The 20,483-nt window shown below is 33.1% G+C and overlaps 1 protein-coding gene across 3 annotated transcripts in view; it reads right to left on the reverse strand.

Moving 5' to 3' along the window:
- Window positions 1-20,483, reverse strand: part of Zbtb20 (zinc finger and BTB domain containing 20) — an 821,796-nt gene that overhangs the window by 761,174 nt on the left and 40,139 nt on the right. The window contains exon 1 of one of the 3 annotated variants that reach the window (XM_013515064.1): window positions 18,853-19,027. The exons of the other annotated variants lie outside the window; for them this stretch is intronic. The gene's annotated coding sequence lies outside the window, so the exon portion shown is untranslated. Of the gene's footprint in view, window positions 1-18,852; window positions 19,028-20,483 lie in introns of those variants that run through there. 3 annotated transcript variants of the gene reach the window in all.

The raw sequence follows: 20,483 nt of genomic DNA on the forward strand, positions 1-20,483 counted from the left end.
ATCTAATCTTAAATTTCCAGCCTTCAGAACTGTGACAAATACTATTGTATAGTACTGTACTGTAGCAGTCCAAACTAACCAAGATACTCAAAACAGCCTAACTATAGTCTCAAAAGATACCAAGCCCTAAACTAGAGTCAGATTCAAATACAATTTGGGCTACTACAAACAAAGGAAAAATTTTTGCAAAGGAATTTGTAAAGTTAACATACAAAAATCAACAGCATTCCCATATATAAACAAAAATCCAGTTACAAAATATTATCAAAAAGATTCTGCTTAGGATATAAAAAGTAAATAGCTGAGCTTGGCGGTACATACCTGTAATTCCAGCTACTTGGGAGACTAACGCAGAAAGATTACAAGTTGCCCAGATCAGGAAACTTAACAAGACCCTGCCTGAAAAAATAAATAAATAAATAAAAACAGCTGGGGGCATAACTCAGTGGCAGAGAAGCACCACTTCTCTACTAGCATAGAGAAGCACCAGGATTCAGACGTTAGTAGCAAAGGAAAAAAAAAAAAGGAAAGGCGAGAGAGAAGGAGAGGAGATGGAAGGAGGGGAGAGAAAAACAGAAGAGAGGAGAGACAGGAGGAGACAACAGGACAGGACAGGATGAGGGCAAGGAGAAAGTAACATATAAAGAGAGAAAATAAGTGAGTAGAATACCATAGATATCATAACATAAACTTAATAACAAATGTTTAGATCTATATAAGGAAAACTATACAGCACTTCTGAATGATGGAAATTATTAAACAACTGGGAAGAAAAAAACACTACTTGGATAAGAAGACTTACCCACATATGAATATTACTTTATTAATTGTTCCTATGTTAATTCATGAATTCCTTAAAAATACCAACTTGCCACATCAGCTAGCTGATTGTAAAGTTCATTTGGAATAAACAGTAAGCAAAAAATAACCCACGAGAAATTTAAAAAAAAAAAAGTGTGGATGGAAGTGGAAAAGAAGGCTAACACTTTAGATATTAAAATGTGACAAAGCCTCTATAATTAAAATAACATAATAATGGTATATGAGTAGATTAAAGATAGCAAAAAGAGAATCTAGAGATATATGTATAGAAAAATTTACAATAGGATATCAGTGTTGTATTCAGCACAACACTGATATATTCCTCTGCAAACTAAATGTGGAAAAAATGTTTCTAACCATGCTTTAATGCAGTAAGACTTTAAAAATTCAACTAAACAATATTAAAGAAAAATGTCCCTTTTAGTCAAAAACTTATTCTCAGGAGTCTATGGAAAGTAAAACCTAATACACCTCTGGGAATCATGGAAATCTCAGAACTGTTCTACAGAACAAATATTAGCATCTTCTTTCTCTTCAACCTATTTTTAACCCCAGTGGAAATATTACAGGAATATAACCAAAACCTAGGAGAGACTAAACTATATCTGTAGGTTTAACTGGAAATAAACTATACTAGCCCATAGTCACAATTTAGATCCAAGACTTTTCCTTGCATTTCACTACAATGGTTACTTTTTATTAGGGGTGCCAATCCTTCATGATCAACCCACAATTTACATTTTAGAAAAAGAACAAGTAATTTCTATATGTTACTGGACATGAGACCTTAATATTTATATTTATCTACAATTAAAATAATAATTCAAATATAATGCCCAAACTCTTAACAATATTTTTCAAGAGTGTGTTGTAGAAAAGCATGTCTAGCTGGTTTTAAATCAATCAATAATGTGGCTGTTGACTACCTAGCATTTGAGTCCATTATGAAACAGTATCTTTGCTTACCTTGTAATATTTTACTTCACTACAGACGACACCAAGCCTTTAAAATTTATAAAGATTATGTTTAGGCAATAAAAGTATTGGTTATGTTCTATCTAAATACACATTTCAAGAAGCATGATACATCTTCTTGGAGCAACAAATACACCATCATTGACTAGCATGTTATCTCAGACACGCTAGTTACACTATCAGACTGATGTCTCTGTAACATATAGATAACGTGTACATTTATAAAAATAAGTACTGTCTCTACAAGTGGCTTCTCACAAAAGCTTTAAAAAACATTAAAATTATATACTGGCAAAAGATATCACAGCCTTGCTGTACACTAACACTGCCTTGCAAATGAAAACCTGCACTATTCCTTATGATCAGGGTTTCACCCATTTATTTGGTTAATCATTCAAATGGCTAAACAGACCTCTAATTTGAAAATAAAAACCAATTGATGCAATCACAAACAAGTTCTAAAATTGAGGTTTATAAAAATTGAAATCTTGTTCTAAGCCAAAACACACACACAGTTACCTTTTCCTAATCAGAGCATTCATTTCTCCTCATTATGATCTCACAAGCACATTAAAATCTTATTAACATTAATTACTTCTGAGCGCCTATGCATGAGCAGTGACAGTCGTGAGCGTGTGCGTGTCTGGATCATATCTACATTTATATACCTTGCTGCACTTTGCTTATAAAACATGTGAAAATATTTCTGCTAACACCAATTAGCTAATTTCACACACACACACACACACACACACACACTGATAGTAAACTGCTGTCTCACTGCACAGCCTATCAGAGACCAGGAAACATATGGACAAACGGACTGGAAAGAAAGCAGAAACACCTCCTGAGTGTGAGAACTAAAGTGCTTATATTTCAGCCTTAATTCTTGAGGTGGAAACAAGCTGGGAGGACAAAAATAACAAAAAATAAAAAATAATTTAAAATGATAAAATCAAGATCCTATTTTCTACACAAATGGGTTCTGTGATAAAATGTTAGAGACAAAGGAAAACTGGCAAAGAAAAGGCAGCAGACACAAGAGAACTAGAGATGACAGTGTACTTCCTTACATGTGTGCATACACACACACATGCCTGCACACGTGCACACACATACATCTGTCCCTCTTAAATTTACTCGTATTAACTTGAACAAAACAACATAAACTTTAACCATAAGGTAAGAATAATAGCATACCACACCTTAAAATCAAACAGGTCTATGTTCATAAGCAAATAAAATTTTTGTGGAACCCAACTGATTTATGGATTCTATGTATGCCACAAACACTTTATACAAGAGCCTTTCACCCCTACAACAGAAATTTAATAAAAGTAGAAAAAATAAGCAGTTAGTCACAGAACTACATATAATCTTTATCTCTTTGTTTCACACTCTCCTCTCAGCATCCACGTATCTTTGGCTTAGACATACATTCCATCGACTTACACCCTTTTCTGTCATCATTCATCTTTATAAGAAATCTTCAAAGAATAAACTATCAGTCATCACATTCACATTTTCTCCATGGATCCATATACCTATCTTTTCATAATCTACAGTTTATACTTAATCCAAAATATATTGAATCTTTTGCCATCTTTAATTCTTTATTGCTACTGACCACTACTGTACTAAACCCTATATTGTTTTCACTAAGAAAATACTTTAAAATTCCTTACAGAAAATACCAAGCATCATCCAAAACAGCAGGTGGCTAGTTCTGTAAAGAAATTTTCAGTGAGGAAAACTTAACCTCATTGAGTCACAATACCTATACCTGAAGTAAAAAAATAATTAAATAAATCAATTTTAAAAGAATTTTTAAAAATTGATTATATTCATTAACATATATATGAGAACATTTGACTAGTAATGAAAAAGAGAATATGAGATATTTGACCATCCAGCATAATTAAAGCTCAAGTTGTTTTAGGCATTTATAATTTATTCTATAATTCAGATTGTCTACCTACTGTCCAATAGCTTCATTGGTCCATATGGGGTGAGGGTCAATGTATAAAATAAGCTGTGAAACAAAGGTCTAAATGTTCTCGCCAATATGTATAATATATATTGGAGAAGACTTAGAAGCAGAAAATTTGAATACTTATGAACTACTACTTAAAAGACATGGCCTTGGTATCAATACAAAGTTTAAATGGTAGCCAAGAATATACTAAATTTTGTTTTAATTTAGTATTGCTTAATATCCTTATAACTGGACAAAATTTAGCAGATATTTTTCTGGGAAACTTAAACCATGCTAATATAAGCACTGTTAGCTAATGCAGTCTTAATAGTATTTTTTAAAACATAAACTAGTGTATAATATATTTAAACATGAGAAAAGTTACTTCAAATAATTGCCCACTTATCAAAACAATTTCATATGAAACTGAAATTACTATCCTTATAGGGTTTACATAGACTTCATAGAGATAAGCAGCAAGTACTATTTACTTCTTAGAAATATGCTCCTTAACCAGACTGATCATACAGAACCGAGTGTCCTTTACAAAAAAAAGCTTAAAAAATTAAGGAAATAAAAATTTGAATTCCTGATAAAATTAGAGATTGTCTTACATAACACATGAGAACTCTCTACTTTAAAAACATAGTCATTTTTAATTAGCAAAAATTTAAGTATATTTTTAGGCCATTAATGGCTTAATAAAATTTAAAGTATTAAAAATTAAAAGTTACCAACTATTACCAAAAATTAAAGTATTACCAACTATTGCCAGATGAGAAGCAATATGTATTTTTTAATCTCTAAGTTTAAAAATCAATTTACATTGACATTTTCAAGAATACACCGCATTAAGAAACACCACCCCTCAATGATCACAGGCTTATAGAAAAACAGGCAGCAAAGATATAATCTTGAGTAAACATCAAAAGTGTCACAATGTGCAATTTTCAGTTAGCTATGTTGCAGATAGCTTCTCAATGATCAACTGATATACGACCAAAAGGGAACTAGCAAAAAGTGCAATAAATAGGTTGAAACTTAGAACCCACACTGCAAACTACAAGAATAAGGGACCAAATTTCGAGATCAAAGGTACAGTTGGCATATAAACCAGATCTAAGAGTCATGGTCTTTATTGTCCAATAAAACCTAATAAGCTAAAGCTTATTTAACTCTTTGCTGATTTTTTTTTATTAGCTGCTCAAGGATTACTGAAATTGGAGACTAGATATGAAAATGATAGTTCATCATTTCCAAAAAAGATATTCATCCAGATTGCCCTCCAATCCGTGAAATCTGAGATGCCTAAGGATTCTTCTTTGTGAAAGCCTTACAAATATATCCAAAGATGGTGAGTCCCATATGGCTCTGATAAATGAAACCCGTTATTGTGAATTTCAAGCTCTTCTTTAAAACAAAACACTATTGGGTGAATTTGGTGCTCTTGAAATAAAGCACTAATTGCGTGGCCTAACAACACTGAATCCTCTGCCTAGCAGACATTTTAAGTTGTGCCAAATTGGTTTTGGGATGTGAACAAATATCCTGGAGCCAGACTCTCTCATATGCAGGCACTACTGCCTGGAAGGAAGTTGGGCACTCTTGGAAACAACATTAACTCTTTCAGGCCACCAGGGAACCTAACTCTCACTAAAGAAAGGCCTCTTTTTAGATGAAAACAAGTCAGTCTGTCCAAAGTTAAACGCAAGTAAAGGAAAAATAACAATGGATTTGGGACTATTTCAGCACTGAAGTGACCATAGATACTAGACATTCCCTATACCCCAATAGATGATTTCTAAATGTATCCAAAAATTTTACTCCTCTTTTCCTATGTGTGCATAATTTCTAAAACATTAATAAGAATTGTGTGCATTCAGGAGAATAAATTTCATTTTAAGCTTAATATGACACATTTGCCTTAGGTCAAGTGATAAGAAACTTTTGGGGTTTTTTGGTAACCATTTTCATGTTATTATAACAAGAAACTTTTTGATTTCCTTCTTTTACTACATGAAATATAATTTTCACACAACAATTTTTCTATGGTCTTCCTGTCTTACTTCATAAAGATGTCTCCAAACCAGAAGCATTATAATTAAATAGCAATTGATTTAATCCCTCTCTTTCTTACTCAAATTTAGAAATTAATAAAACCTTTTTAAAAACACCTAAAGTAAGAAAAATTGTAACTGCCATTTCTTTCTCTTTTTCATTGTTTCTTCAGAAGCATTTTTTTTAGGATTATGTTGTTTATTTTTCTAAGAAATTTTATTAAGCACTTTATTTGCAGTATGCTGAAAGTAGAGCAATTACCCTTTAGTCACCAATTATATTTGCCCCTGAGATTATCCAAAGTCCAGTAACGATAATTTTACACTTGATGTTTCTGTCACTTTGTGGAAGTCACACTCATCTTTCAGTTTTAAAGACTTAATAAGATACAGAGAAAATTACATTGGCTTTTTTGGGGTAGAAAACAACTAAATGCCCGAAGAACAGGTTATTTTTTTAACCAGTTCTAGTTTAAGTCTTCTACAATACATTTTAAGAACCATATTTAATTTCCAGTCAATTGGTGTAAACTTAAGTGAACTACCAGAAGCCTGTGTTCCATTTTTAACCAAGGCTTATATCCTAACGATTAGCCTGTGAATGCTGCTGCCATTGATGCTATCACTAAGGCATAAAAAATTTTTTTTGAGTTTCAAATTCCATAGAAGACGAAAGGTATGATTAGAATTTCTACTGGATTCTCCTTTTCCAGTCTAAATCTGCTTAATGACATCAAGTTAGAACTGGTATCAAAAGTTAGCTTAATTTTAAAACTCTCTGGTCAACTGTAATTAGAACATGTAAAAGAAGTCTATTTTTCAATAGGTGTCCACTACAGTTTTCATGTATACAGAACTGCTATGAGCTCAGAACCAATTTATTCAATGTCATTTTCTGTTTCTAGTTCCATATTTAGGACAAATCCAAATAAATGCAAGCAGACTTAAAAGTGATATATACTGTCTTAGAGCCCAGCTACTCTTAAACAGCCTTAATAGTCAAAATATTTGTTAGTCAGTCTCTTAAGCTGAGAATATCAGCAGAATGAACTTTTTTTGGACGTTAAGACACTAGCAAAAAAAGAAGAGGGCTCAGAGGAAGGGCCACAATGGTTTTAAAGGAGTATATTGATCTTGACCAACAGAGAAACTGGACTGTCCAGTTTTCTTAATGAAGCAATGTGTAACCTAATTTCCAGTAGCAACCCAATACTACTAAGTGCCTGTACCTTTAGGCAAGTTATTTTACCTCTTTTAGCTTCTATTTCTTAATCTAAAATACGGGTAATACATTTTCAAACACCAAATGCTTCCTGCATCTCTATACTGGCTATGATTTTTATTTTTTATTTCCTGAGCCAAAACCTCACCCACATGCCATCAGTTATTTTCTCTCCTTTTTCCTGTCTCCTTTGCTTCTGCAAGGAAATAAAATTAGCAGTCAAAGTTAAACATGCCCAGTGGGCAAGACAGTCTTTGGCTTAAGGACAGGATGGAGTAAGTTGTGCTAAAGTGCCTATTTGGCCCCAATAGGATCATTGTTGGGATACCACCTCCCAGAACTAGGTCCACTGGAATTTTTCTCAGGAAAATGCATAACTGTTTTAAGATAGACATGCCATTTAAGCTGGTCTCAAATCAAAATAAATTTAGGATATTCAAAAACACCCTACAGGATTTTTCCCTGTGGAGCCTAAATAAATCACTGACCAAATTTTCCAATTTACGCTCTGCTGCTAAATGAGACTTTCTACAAAATCATGTTTTAATTTCTGAATATGAAAAAGGATAGGTAAACCTCTGCATTTTACGTTCTCATCTTCCTCTCTTTGTTTCTTAGTATTCTTAAAGAATGACATTGGTGAAAAGATCACTCTTAGAAAAGAAAGTTAAACTATAAACCAAACTTCCAAAAGCCTTTAAAAGCATGCCCCAAATAAGTATGTTCTATATAGTGATTTTGTAAATCTTTCTAAAGATATATATTTTAAATACATAGATAGGCATTAAGAATAACTTCAAAATATATCCATTTTTACATTATAAAATCATGATTATTTTCATATTTAAAAGATATTTCAGAATTTCTGTAAGTTTTGACTACCCTATTGCATGCAAAACATAATGAAATTTATAAAAATATAGAAACATTACATTTTAGCAATTCATATACAGGTAGGTGTCAAGCATGTTAGTTTATATACTACATTAAATACATATGCTGTCACTTTATACTATGAGGCTTTTTTTCAAATACAAACATGAATGCTCAGAAATCAGTTTTTGGATTTTATGAAGCACTTATGTATTGATTCTATTAACATTTCCATTGTACTTTAAATACAAACCAATGTTGTAAGATAGATAACAAAGGTTATATTATGTTATAATAAAGTTGAAATTTTCATTCAAATAAGGTGCCCTATTAAAGAGTTCTAACTCTCAAATAAAGATATAAACAAGCTAGGGGGCATGTAATGCTGTAATTCCAGCATTCTAGTAGGCTGTGGCAGGAGAATCTCAAGCTCAAGCCCAGCCTGGAACAACTTATTGACCTAGTGAGATCCTGTCTCAAAATAAAAAATAAAAAGTGCTAGGGATGTAATTCACTATGAAGGTTCTGGGTTAAATCTCTCAATAGAAAAAAATTTCATATAAATTTACAGGAGTTCGCACCTAAGAGTTTGCCTTGAATCTCAGAGTAGATTTTGACCCAGACATTTTAGCAATTCGGGGACTGATGAGACTTTGGGGAAGGAATTATTGTATTTCAATTACATGCAAGATAGTTGCATTAGGTTGGATTAGGACCTTGTGTTTATTTGAAAATTAAGTATAGTTTAAGAAGATATATCTGGGTATCAAGTGCCAAGAAGTAGGATGTGGAAGTTAAGGAGGACTAACGTGATTGGTGTGGAGGTCAATCAGGGGATTAGTAAAGCACATTTCTGGGAGTGTCATGGAGGAGTGACCATAGGTCTATATCTAGCCCCTTGCCCTTTCCTCTCTGACATTATTCTCCTGTACTGCTTCCTGATCACCATGAACTAAGCATGTTTGCTCTGCCACATCCTTCTGCCATGAGGTTCCTACCTTGGAGCAAAAGTAGAAAAAGTATTAGAGTAGAGGAAGGAAGTTAATGGGGAAAGAGAACAGGGAAGAAGGGTAATGGGGGATAAATAAGATCAATGTATGATATATACATATAAATGTTATAAATTTATATAAACATAAGTGAAATTAAATATACTGTATAATTAATATGGAGTAATACAAAATAAGAGTATAAGCTACAAATCTGTATATTTAAAATTCCTCCAGGGGATTATGATATATAACAGCGAATCAGAGTTTTCTAAAGTATGTGGAATCACTACAAGTAACACCACCTGAGTTGTACTCCACACCTATTAAGGATAGAGCTTACACATCTATATTTTAACAAACACCCTAATCCCAATTTTTACATACACTAAAGTTTAAGAAGGATATGTAGAATATGATTGCAATAATGAGAAGGAATTTTTTAATTAACTTGGGTATTTTAAAGATTTTTTTCCTTCTATTTTTAATAAATATCAGTAAAAATTAGTTTATGAAAGGTAAAACATTTTATCTAAAGGAAATACATATTTTAGGCTAAGTATTATCATTATTACTACAAGTTTTTAAACCAAAATTTAGGATGCTGAGCTAACATTTCAAGTCATCTCCAGAGAGTCTACCACCACAGATACTACACTTGATCTTAGCCAAAAGGCCGAAAACTGATGAGATTACCACCACAGAGAAGTACTCTAAGAAATACCACGAACTTTGATGCGAATAAATCTGTGTGCATTGCTTGGACTTACACTGTAGTAACCATTCCTTCTCTAATTAGAGCAGTGATGACAATAAGTGTCAACAGTATTTCTATACTGCTTTTTGCTATCTATAATTTTTTTGTATATATTAACTCATTTAATTCTCAACCTTTAGAGATAGACAAGATTACCTTTCTAGAAATTAGGAAATCAAGCTTAAGAAGTTACTTGCTCACTCCTCAATTTGCTGGTATTTACAGTGATACGTAGAGTAAAACCCCCAGATATAAATTCCAAGCAGAAATATGTATAATTTAAAACAGCACTGATTTTATAAAAAAGAAAAAAAAACCTCAAACCAGCATGAAACCTCTAAATTCCAAGTAGTCTACAGTCCTATGCCAACACATAGATTCACCTTGTTGCTGAAATTTACTATATTTTATTTATTCTACAGAGGGAAAGTTAAGCTATATCAATAAAAAAAAAAACTTCAAAAATCTTCAAACAAAACCTTGGAATTCTTGTCAGTTATAATTTTCCATATCCATAAGCCCATATCCAATAAGAAAATCCATTTCCTCTTCTAAAACAGGAGATACTTTTAAAATATATGCTACTTTTAAAGATGAGTACTTTCAAAGCCTAGCAATTCAATCTTTATCCACAATGATACTTTAAAAACTGAGAAACCAAGTAGACAAATAGAGTAATACTAACATGTGTCTGTTCCCTACTGAAACCCTCAGTCAAAACAACCTTCAGATCAACTTGTCCAGTCCACTTATTTTATGTATAGGAAGCAAACCAAGAAAGGTGAAGTATTTTATGTAATAGCAGTACAAATTTGTTGTAAAGCTTGAATTAAAAATTAAGTATCTTTACTCCAAAATCAACTGCAACACACACTTGTGAATAAGTAATACAGCGCCTTTCTAATAAAAAAAAGTGAAAAGGTCATTTTAATGTGAAAGAAAGTAAATTTTGAAAAGGTATGTTTGTTTTGAAATGAGGTAGTATCAGAAGGTGTTTTTCCAAAGAGAAAATGCTCTAAACTTATTTAAAATTCAGACATATATACAAATATATATGAAATAAATATCTAACATATACAGTACATAGAAAATATATATATATAAATATAATGAAAACATTGTAAACCAGTCAGACATAATCATTCATTCAGACTTCAAACATCTGAGTGACTGTGATGAAAGTCATAGGAGATTCTGGAGGCAGAAGGAAGAGTAAGACACAAACATTACCCATGAGGTCAAGGCTTAGTTGAAATATATCCTTAGAAACAATCACAAAACAATGTGAGAGGTAGCATTACCAAGATATGCACATGAAATCTGCCATTAAAATTTAAAGGAAGTAGTATCTCACTGTCTGAAAATGACTGAACTGGGGTTTTTATGAGTGGTAAGAACTGGATGAAAATCTCTAACAATCCTTGCTTCTTCTATCTCCAATTCTAAGTTATATTTGTGTGTGTGTATATATATATATATATCTTTGTGCCCAAAATTTGTAAAGGACTTTTAACATACACTGGGTATCAGAAGGGGTAAAGTGTACATATCCTCACTTCTTCTTGACTAATAGGAACTGTCAAACACACTAAAAATTTTATGGAACTTCTATACAACTGCTGCAAAATCAGAGCTTAAAACAATTTGCCAACATTTTTTCAATGTCCTGTTCTTTCCTTTTCAGTCTCATGTATTAGTTACTCACAGCAACAGGGACACAAGGTGGCACTGTCGTGCTGACATTCATTTTAGGGCCTTTTCTAAATGGACAAATTAGACAGAAGCAAACGCCCTACTGTGACAACTAAAACCAGATTTGTAACACTGGCCTTATCCTAGAACTGCCAGCATTAATAGCAGTCTAAGAAGGAGCAAATCATTTTGTATTTTATGAATATCAGATCATGCCGTTACAGAAGACAACGTATTCTCTGATGGCTTCTCCAAAATGTCATGTCTGTGTTCATAAAAGTGTTCAAAAGCATACACTTAAGATTTGCCAGTAAAAACTCAGAAGTGAGCTGTTTACCACTGACAAGCTGTGGACATGGACCACCTCTCCATCTAGTGGCCAGTAGATAGGAGTGGAGCCATAGTAACTTTGTTGCATTTGTCTTAGGTAAAAGCAGCCTTGTGTCAAACCATCTATAGGCAATTAAGTCTGCCTGACAAACAACAGTTTTTGGTGTGCTGCGTTTATTTAATCATTAAATAGACCCAACAATATATTGTGACATCCACTTAAAGAACAACCACCTCAAAATTAAAGTGCTTGGGCTCCCTTTATTCTACGATTATTATCAACCTAAACTTCTCCCCATATATTTACAATGTCAAAGTAGAAAATACAAGCAGGTCTATCCGTACATGCAGTTACCTAAATGAAAACATACACTCTTTACTTAGGAACTGTCCCTATTTTACAGGCAATAAAAGTGATGAACAGAGAGATTATGATTCACTCACAGTCACACAGTCACAACTGGAAACCAGGCCTCCAGATCTAACCACTTGAAATCCTTTTTGGCCTTAATTAATACCTCCTGATTCACAATGAAGTGTTTTTTGTACTATACTATAATTTCACTTACCAAGAAAATAATTTCTAAAACTTTTATTCATATATTTTCATGCTTAATTCATTGTCACTGAAACTATGCATATAATTCCTAGCATATTTTCATATTCATGGATATATATGAGAATGCATAGAATATTATCTTAAATCTAAAGAATTATTCATGTTCATTCAACATTTAGAAATGAAAACAAAAAACAACAACAAAAAAAGCGGGGTCGGGGGACTTAGCTCAGCAGCAAAACGCCTGCCTGGCAAGTGCAAGGTAGTGAGTTTGATTCCTGGTACCGGAAGAAAAACAGAAAAAACAAACAAACAAAAAAAGAAATGAAAACAGCTAAGTGGGCAAGAAATGCTGCTGAAAATTGCTATAGAAAACCAGTTTTAGAAAGCCCTTATGTAAAATGAAATCTGAACCCGTTCCAACGAATGGAAAGCTTAGAATTTTTTGTTTTGCTTGATATAAAAATTATTTGACTGTAAGAGAAGAAACAAACTTATTCAGCCAATCACTTCATCCATTTTAATTCAGCTGATAATGCTATTTGTTTTGCATGCATGTTCTGGGAATACTTTGTTAGAAAGGCCTTTTATCAAAACAAATGAAATCTGTCCACCAACTATGAAAATCCATTCACCACTCGAAACTCAAGGATTAAAGGGAAAAAGGTATGAAGAAAACCTGGAAGTGAATATACTACAAATTTGAGATGTTTTCACTTTTTCTTCTACGATCAACTTTTGGTGATCTTGGAAATCATCACTGGAATCTGTGTTGGGGTACACAAGAAATTAGCTCTGCTTTAGACAAATGGAAAAGCTAATGCTGTATGCACAGATCAAGTGGCTTTCATATGAGGTTAGAGAGAAAGTCTTTTTCTTTAAGCTTCTAAATTTAGATCCTTCAAAAACTCTGTCCTCTCCACCCTCAGCACTACTTATCTCAACTTATCTCTACTCGCTTCTTAATCTTCTCTATTCTTCTTTTCTTTTTTTTTTCCTTCCCTACCGGGAATTGAACTCTTAATCATCTCTATTCTGCTGATGAGGAAATAAAGATTATTGTTAATTTGATTAGCCAAAAGAAGAACTATTCCAGTTCTTTTTGTCCTAAAGCCAAGGTACAAGTGACCAAGATGAAGTTGGTAAAAATGTGCAGTACTGTATTTATTAGGCCAAGAAAAATTTTAGTGTGCCCAGCACAAAAAGGAGAGAAAACCAACAGTCAAAAATAAAGTATAAAGTCACCATTATGACAATATTTGTCTGGCTTCTATTTAAACAATAAAAGGAACATACTCTCAGTATTTAAGTAAATACCTTGATGTATAAATAAGCTGTTTTTATTTATACTGATAATCACATAGTTTTCATATACATACACCATGTAAAAATTATACAGCTATTCGCAGCTTTCTACTAGCAACAGATTTTTACGAAGCTTTAACTTGTTACCTGAAAAAACTGATAACATTCCTTAATTTTTTTCAAAAATATTTCATTTACTGGAAAGAAGTTCATATTATAAAAGGAAATGCAGCAACAAATCACAATTTGATCACAACAGTAATTCACCAAATATTTTAAAAGAAAAGGTAAAAACAGTCAATATCCAGGTGAATTTGTTTTTAAAAATTAAAAAATAAAGCCCTCTAAAAGTTAGAATTACGTTTTCAAAAAAGCTTTTATTAACACTTTCCAAAGAACAAAATAGTACTCTTATGGCTAAGAGTCATCATTATTGACATTTCTATCTTTATAGTATCAGTATATACTTCCACATTTTTAAGTTTGAAAAACCCCAAACTCTATTACCTAATATATTTACTGAATATAAATCCTAATATTAGAAATTTAATATGAAAGTCTTTCAAATAAATTCTTAACATTTCAGTGCTTAATGTAGAATATGAATGGTAAATTCACCACTTCTTGAGACACATATTCAGGGCCAAAAAGTACTTCTAATACCAAGAAGTGAATATATTAACCCTTTTCATTAAAGTTTCAAGGTTAAGACTGGCTACTCAGAACTAATAATATATATTTGGTTTTCATCTGAGAAACGGGCCAGTGAACTTATAATCTTCCTTGTCTCAGTATTTTCATTTGGCAGTCAGTAGCTAACCTGACTAGTCAAGGCGGTCACGTAAGAGCTGCTTTCACTGTCACTACAAAACACCAAGTTGGAGTTTCAGTTGAGTATCAAGATTCCAGAAAGGCAAGCTGCATGTCCTCAAGCTGATTACTTTCAAGTGAACTGTAGAATCACCAAAAGGCTTGATTCTGGAGTAGAAGAGAGGTTATGAAGCCAAAGTTGAGCATAATTTTTCCACAGTTAGCATACCACTTATTCATTATTTCAGTTGAACCCCTAGAGTGGCAGAAAAACCCTTTTTTCTTATAAACCCTTAAATACTGTTTTCAACATCTGCTGTAGTGCTTACTATATACATGATAGTAATAATAGATGGTGTTATTTCCTCCCACAGACACAGAAACTAGCCTATGTTGAAATCACAAGAAAAGTGATAACATAATTAGCATCAATATTATTTGATGATTAAACGTATTTTATATATATATATATATATAATGGAAAACACAAATTCAGGCATTCTCTAGAACTTCTATGATATAGCTATTGCCTTTGGGCTTTGGGAAAGAATGAACAGGACCTTGCTAGCTACTTGGTATTGGTGATAGTTCCTGGGAATTCTAAAAAATGCTAGAAATTGTTTAACCAATGAAAATGTATGAAACAGGTTTTCCAAGAAAATTACAAATTTCAAGTTTTGTAAGATACCTGAGTACCAAATTTGAAGTTTTAAAGCAAAGTATTAAGTGTCTAATGCTGACCCTTTGCAAACAGCCACCAGTAATTATTTAAGATAACCAATGACAAAATCTGAAAAATCATTTAAAAAGCTTTATTTCTAGTTTTAATAACTCCTCCATACATACACTTGCACAACTGTTAGTGTACACTGTCCTTGATGGAGAATAAATTGTTCCTGCATAAGTTAACATTTGATTTCCATATTTCCTTTTAATAATTATATGGCTACACAAATGAAAATATCTAGATTTTCTTTTCAGTGCCCTGCGCTTTCTTATGCTATCCTAGGTCCTTGCTACTTAAGGAAGTTAGGATAGGCAGACTATTTTCTTTTATAAAAGTTCAGTTAAGCATATTTTCTACTTTAAAAAAATATAGTGTATTAAAATCCTTCTAAAGCCACCTCTAAAATAAGTTGCATTCAATGCTCATTTTCAACATTTCAACATTTATACTTAAGAGGCCACCCTTGGGGCTGAAAAGGCTGGAACTAGCAGCATTCAAAGAATGTCAACACCAGTCCTTCCTCTGCCAGAAAAGATCACTAGTTAGCAATAGAAGCCAGATGCTGCTTCCACACACCTTGCCAGACCCTGGGGCAACACATTTGCTTAGGACCTGAGTTTGGCTTCCCATGTGGCAGCATGACCAGCCTCTACTCAGGGTTGGGCAAGTCTATGAACACATCCACTGATAATTTTTATATTTATAGAAAGCCAGAACATGTGTAGATAATCACACAATTGGATATTTATGTAGTGCCAGATTTTATGAATACGGGAATTTGTTAATTAGCACAAGGACTAATCATTAAAATTCAAAAATAGATAAATAAACAGGAATGCCATTTATTTGTTAGCATTTCAGGGGAAAAGTATGCAGCTGCTATCCTTTTGATGAATATAGGCTGCTTCAGAAAAGTATAAAAAAAGGAAAAGTATTTGCAATTTTTGAAATCCTAAAAAGAAAGATCCAGGAAAACACTAGTCTTTACGTTAGAAATAATCAGTGATTTGCTCCTTAAGTTAAAAAAAAAATTAAAATGCATAAACTGGCATGGGCTTAGCACATGAATTATACTGCTTGGTATTGCACAGTTTTGATCTGTTTCAAAGAGTCAATGCTGATTTTCATCGGACAGGAGTTAAAAAGCACATATATGTCACTGAGAACCAAACTGTTTTAGCTACAGGGCATGGCAAACCATGAAATAACTGCTTTAGAGCACTTCCTCATGTGGGTGTGTTAGGTAACTGTCTACTCCAACATTAAAATGAAACATACTGTGACCTGACGAGGACTTCAGCAATCTAAACAGGCACATTTCATGCGCTGACAGGAGGAGCCCACCATAACCAGCAAGGCTGGTTAATGAATTTTTCTGGCACACTATAGCCCTCCTGTGATGCAAGCCTTTCAGCTTTCCAAATCCCTATACAGCAGAGCACACTGGTTTTAAGTTTACTTATGCACATTTTACAATGTCCTGCTGTATTTAGATTGGGACCGTCCCTCTCAGAAAAGGGCAAGATTATTTTTATACCAAAATATTTTAGATCTACTGAAAGCTAAGAATTGCAATGCAAAAGAAAACATGTGCACATTCTACAAATTAAAACCACAAAAATGATTAATTCTATTAGTCATTTAAAAATGACTTGCTTTTATTCTTTCTAGAAGGTTAAAAGAAATTTTTATTTTCTATTGAAAGCCTCTCCATATTTTTATCTCTGGTTAAATGTACTTAATGTAAAATTTTTAGAAATATCATGTCTGAAAAGAATTTCATTCATTGATATATCCATACATATATCAGATTCTGTGCATAAACCTACATAAATACACACCAATATTTCCATACATGTGCACAGAAAAAGAGAATGACTGGTCATGAGATATATGAAAGACTGCTTCGTAAAAAAAACAGTCAAATTTTGGATAGTGCTCACAATGGAAATAAAGAAAGTGACAGGTGCATAAGCCATGCACATTTTTTACCTATTAGTATTGAAACAAATTTTTGAAATGGAAGAAATCATATCATACTGTGTACTATAATAACATACATTTCCAAAATACTTCCCTTAAAGTTGCCCCTAGATCTTTGGGAGTAGAGTCTTTGACAGGACCTGATGAAGTATACTTTGTATTTGTACTAATTGTGGTCATATGTGGCATTCCCAGCTTAAAAGACAGTTTAGGAAATAAACAAATTAAAAGCTTAAGTATAAATTTTTTAAAAGAAAAAGTGAAAAGAGACTTTTATCAGTAAAAGTTCACTACCCTCCTGGAATAATGGATTTTAAATAAACATTTTACTAGGTTTGAACCTTGAGAATGTGTTTGAGAATCTGCTCTAGAGTCCCAGGTGGGTTAAGAATATTGCTTTATGGGCTTCTTTGTGTTGTCAGAGAGGCCTAATGGAATTAAGAGAAGAAAAAAAGTCTGCCACTTATATTAAATAATTTATTACAAAAAAGGTGTTTGTTATTACCAAAGATCTCTACAGATAGCATCCATTTTCTATCATTGCCCATGTACTGTATATGCTGTAAATATTTATGTGTCACACTATCTTACAGAATTTTTATCAAATATTTAGCAATTTTACTTTCAGACAAATCCAAGTAAAATACTGTTAAGAAATCTATTTCAAATTAACTTTATTCAATGACTCCACTGAATTTTCAGGAATACTACTCTAGGAAAACTCTTCAACAATGTTAGTTAGTTTCAAACATAACTTTTCCCACCATAAAAAAGACAAAAGTATAAAGGGGCAAAAAGTACCTCAAAACTATATTTGAAATAACAAATACATTATTTATGGCCTCCACAATGTTAAATGAATACTCACAGTTGTTGCACAAAATGGCCTGATACACTTCATAGCTTCTACTTTGTAAAAAGATGGCCAGTCCCCCACTCCTCCCTCCCTAAGCATAAATAAACAGTAACATACTAAAAGGAAACTAACTGTCCTAGGATAAAAACTACTTGTCATGAAAGTTTCCATTCTTCTAACCATACCCACATCCTTATAAATGTAGAAGTCCATCTGTAAAAGTTAGAAAACAGAGTACCTTATTTTTTTCAACATATATCTCCCAGATGCAATATTTCTATATGAGATGACAAAAATAAATACTTGAGTCCTACCCACTCTCAGCAACTACCCCTCACCTTATGTCCAATGCCATCACATAAACATACTGGCATAAGTATTCAACCTGCTTCCAGGATATAAACTGTAAACATGGACTTTAAACTTCAATGTAAAACAAAGAACAAAAGTCTCACTTTAGTAATATCCACACTGGCACTGCAGCTAAAACTCACTGGCAAATAACTAACAAAATCCAGATAGCAATAAATAAGGACAATATGATATATAGACAGACAGATGGAATTGCATAAACAGACAAGAAAAGCAAAGAGACACACATACGGAGGAGTTTGTTTTAAAAGAGTTAAAGATTCTGATTTATTTGGTACTTTTGTGAGAAAAATTGGTTTTTCTGTAATTATTTTTAAAGTAATAAAACTGAATCACAAGGTCACACCCTTAAACAAGTATGAAGAAAATTACTATAGGCTAGGCCTCCTATACATGTTCCAAATTTAACCTAGCATTAGCTCTGTCAAATTTAAATATGGAAATTAAAATTCAAGAAAGAAAGAATAAAAGCATTGGGACTAAAGGAGATGGTAGACAGAGGGGGGACTGAGGCAGCAGGATTTTTTTATGAAAGTTGTCTGCCCTACCTTCTTCCCCAGCGCTGAGTTTCTCTTCTTATAATCGGTGTCTCCCTGGAAGTACAGTGTGAGTGGTAATGACTGCCTGCCTCCCTAATGAGTCCATTTTCCTGCTCTTGATGTTGTGTATATACACACACTGCAACCTACCTTACAAACCACAGAGACGGGAAGAGAGAGAGCAAGAGAGGGAGGGAGAGGGGGGGCAGAGAGAGAGAGAGAGAGAGACAGAAACAGAGACAGCAAGCAAGCGAGTGAGTGAGGAGAGAGAGAAAGAAAAACAGAAAGAAACAGACAGAGAAAGGCACAGACAAAGCCCTCCTACCAGACAGCAGACAGCTCTCCTTCCCCTATCCAGCAAAATGCAACTCGTGTAATGCAGCAACAGGTTCAGCATTGCCAGACTAACAGAGTGAAAAAGGTATATTCTCTATATCATTACTGCTTGCAAATAAACAGTTTAAGAGCAGCTGGCTCCACCTTCTTTATTTATGCTCCATTATGAGAAATGTATTGTTTCAGTTCTGGCACACAGTACATGTAATTATCATAAATACATTTTTTGCATATTAGCAGGAAATACTGAAATGTATAGCTTATTTGTGCAATCTTTTAAGTTTATTTTTTAATGTGAGAAGAATGTCAACAAATCTGCTCTGACAAAAGCCTAGATTTTAAAATCAGAGCAGTCTTAGAGGAGGCTCTGTGAGAAACAGACTGCATACAATAGGAAAACTGATCTCAGACAAAACTGATAATTTCATGGAAGAAATCACTGCCCAGTAAATAAATCAAAACTATATAAGAAATTTCTGACAAAAACAAAATTAAGTTTAATTAAGTTACTAACAGGCTAGTTCTCTAGAAGAAGGCACATTGGCTGCTTCTTTGAAGCAAGCTAAACAAACATCACAATGCAATGTACTCTGTATGAACAGGTGCAACAAATATAGTACATAGTATACTATGACAGAAATAAATCTCATAAGGAGCTACCATCATAAGCAGATTTCACAGAATATGAATGTGAAACTATAGCAGACACTTTTTGATCTTTTATTAGGTAGGGGAAAAAAAAATCAATGCTTCTAAATAAATCTTCCTTAAAGGAAAAAAGTGTTTTTCTTCGTTTGATACCTCTAACCAATTTTTTTCACATGCTAGCATCAAAATAATGCTGTTACTATACTCCTCACCCCATTGCAGGCTCCCCATGCCCTTTCCTAACTCCCAATTGCCTTTCTCCCTCAAGTGATAGATTGTACTTGCAGCTATAGAATGACAATACAAAGCAGAACTATTTTAAGCCACTTTCCTTAACCCTGTTTTAAAAAATTAAACAAAAGTACAGTCTGACAACTTATACCTTGTTCTAGCACTGCATCTATCCAGATGCCCCTCTTCCTTAATATGTTTCTAAACAGTCTGGCTATATGCCATTTAAATAGAACTTAGGAACATTAGAGGCAAATTTTTCTAAAGAAAATTTACACGAAAATAAAAGAGTCCATTTGAGTTACTCCAGTCCTGCATTTGAACACCAATAATACTAAGTAATCTTTTTCATTATTTGGTTCATTACTGTACCTAAAAATCAGACTATGTTTTTGTATTATTAAGAATAGCCTGCTATGTAAGTG

This window comes from Chinchilla lanigera, unplaced genomic scaffold (genome assembly GCF_000276665.1).
Source record: "Chinchilla lanigera isolate Chin_1 unplaced genomic scaffold, ChiLan1.0 scaffold00026, whole genome shotgun sequence".
Lineage (NCBI taxonomy): Eukaryota > Metazoa > Chordata > Mammalia > Rodentia > Chinchillidae > Chinchilla > Chinchilla lanigera.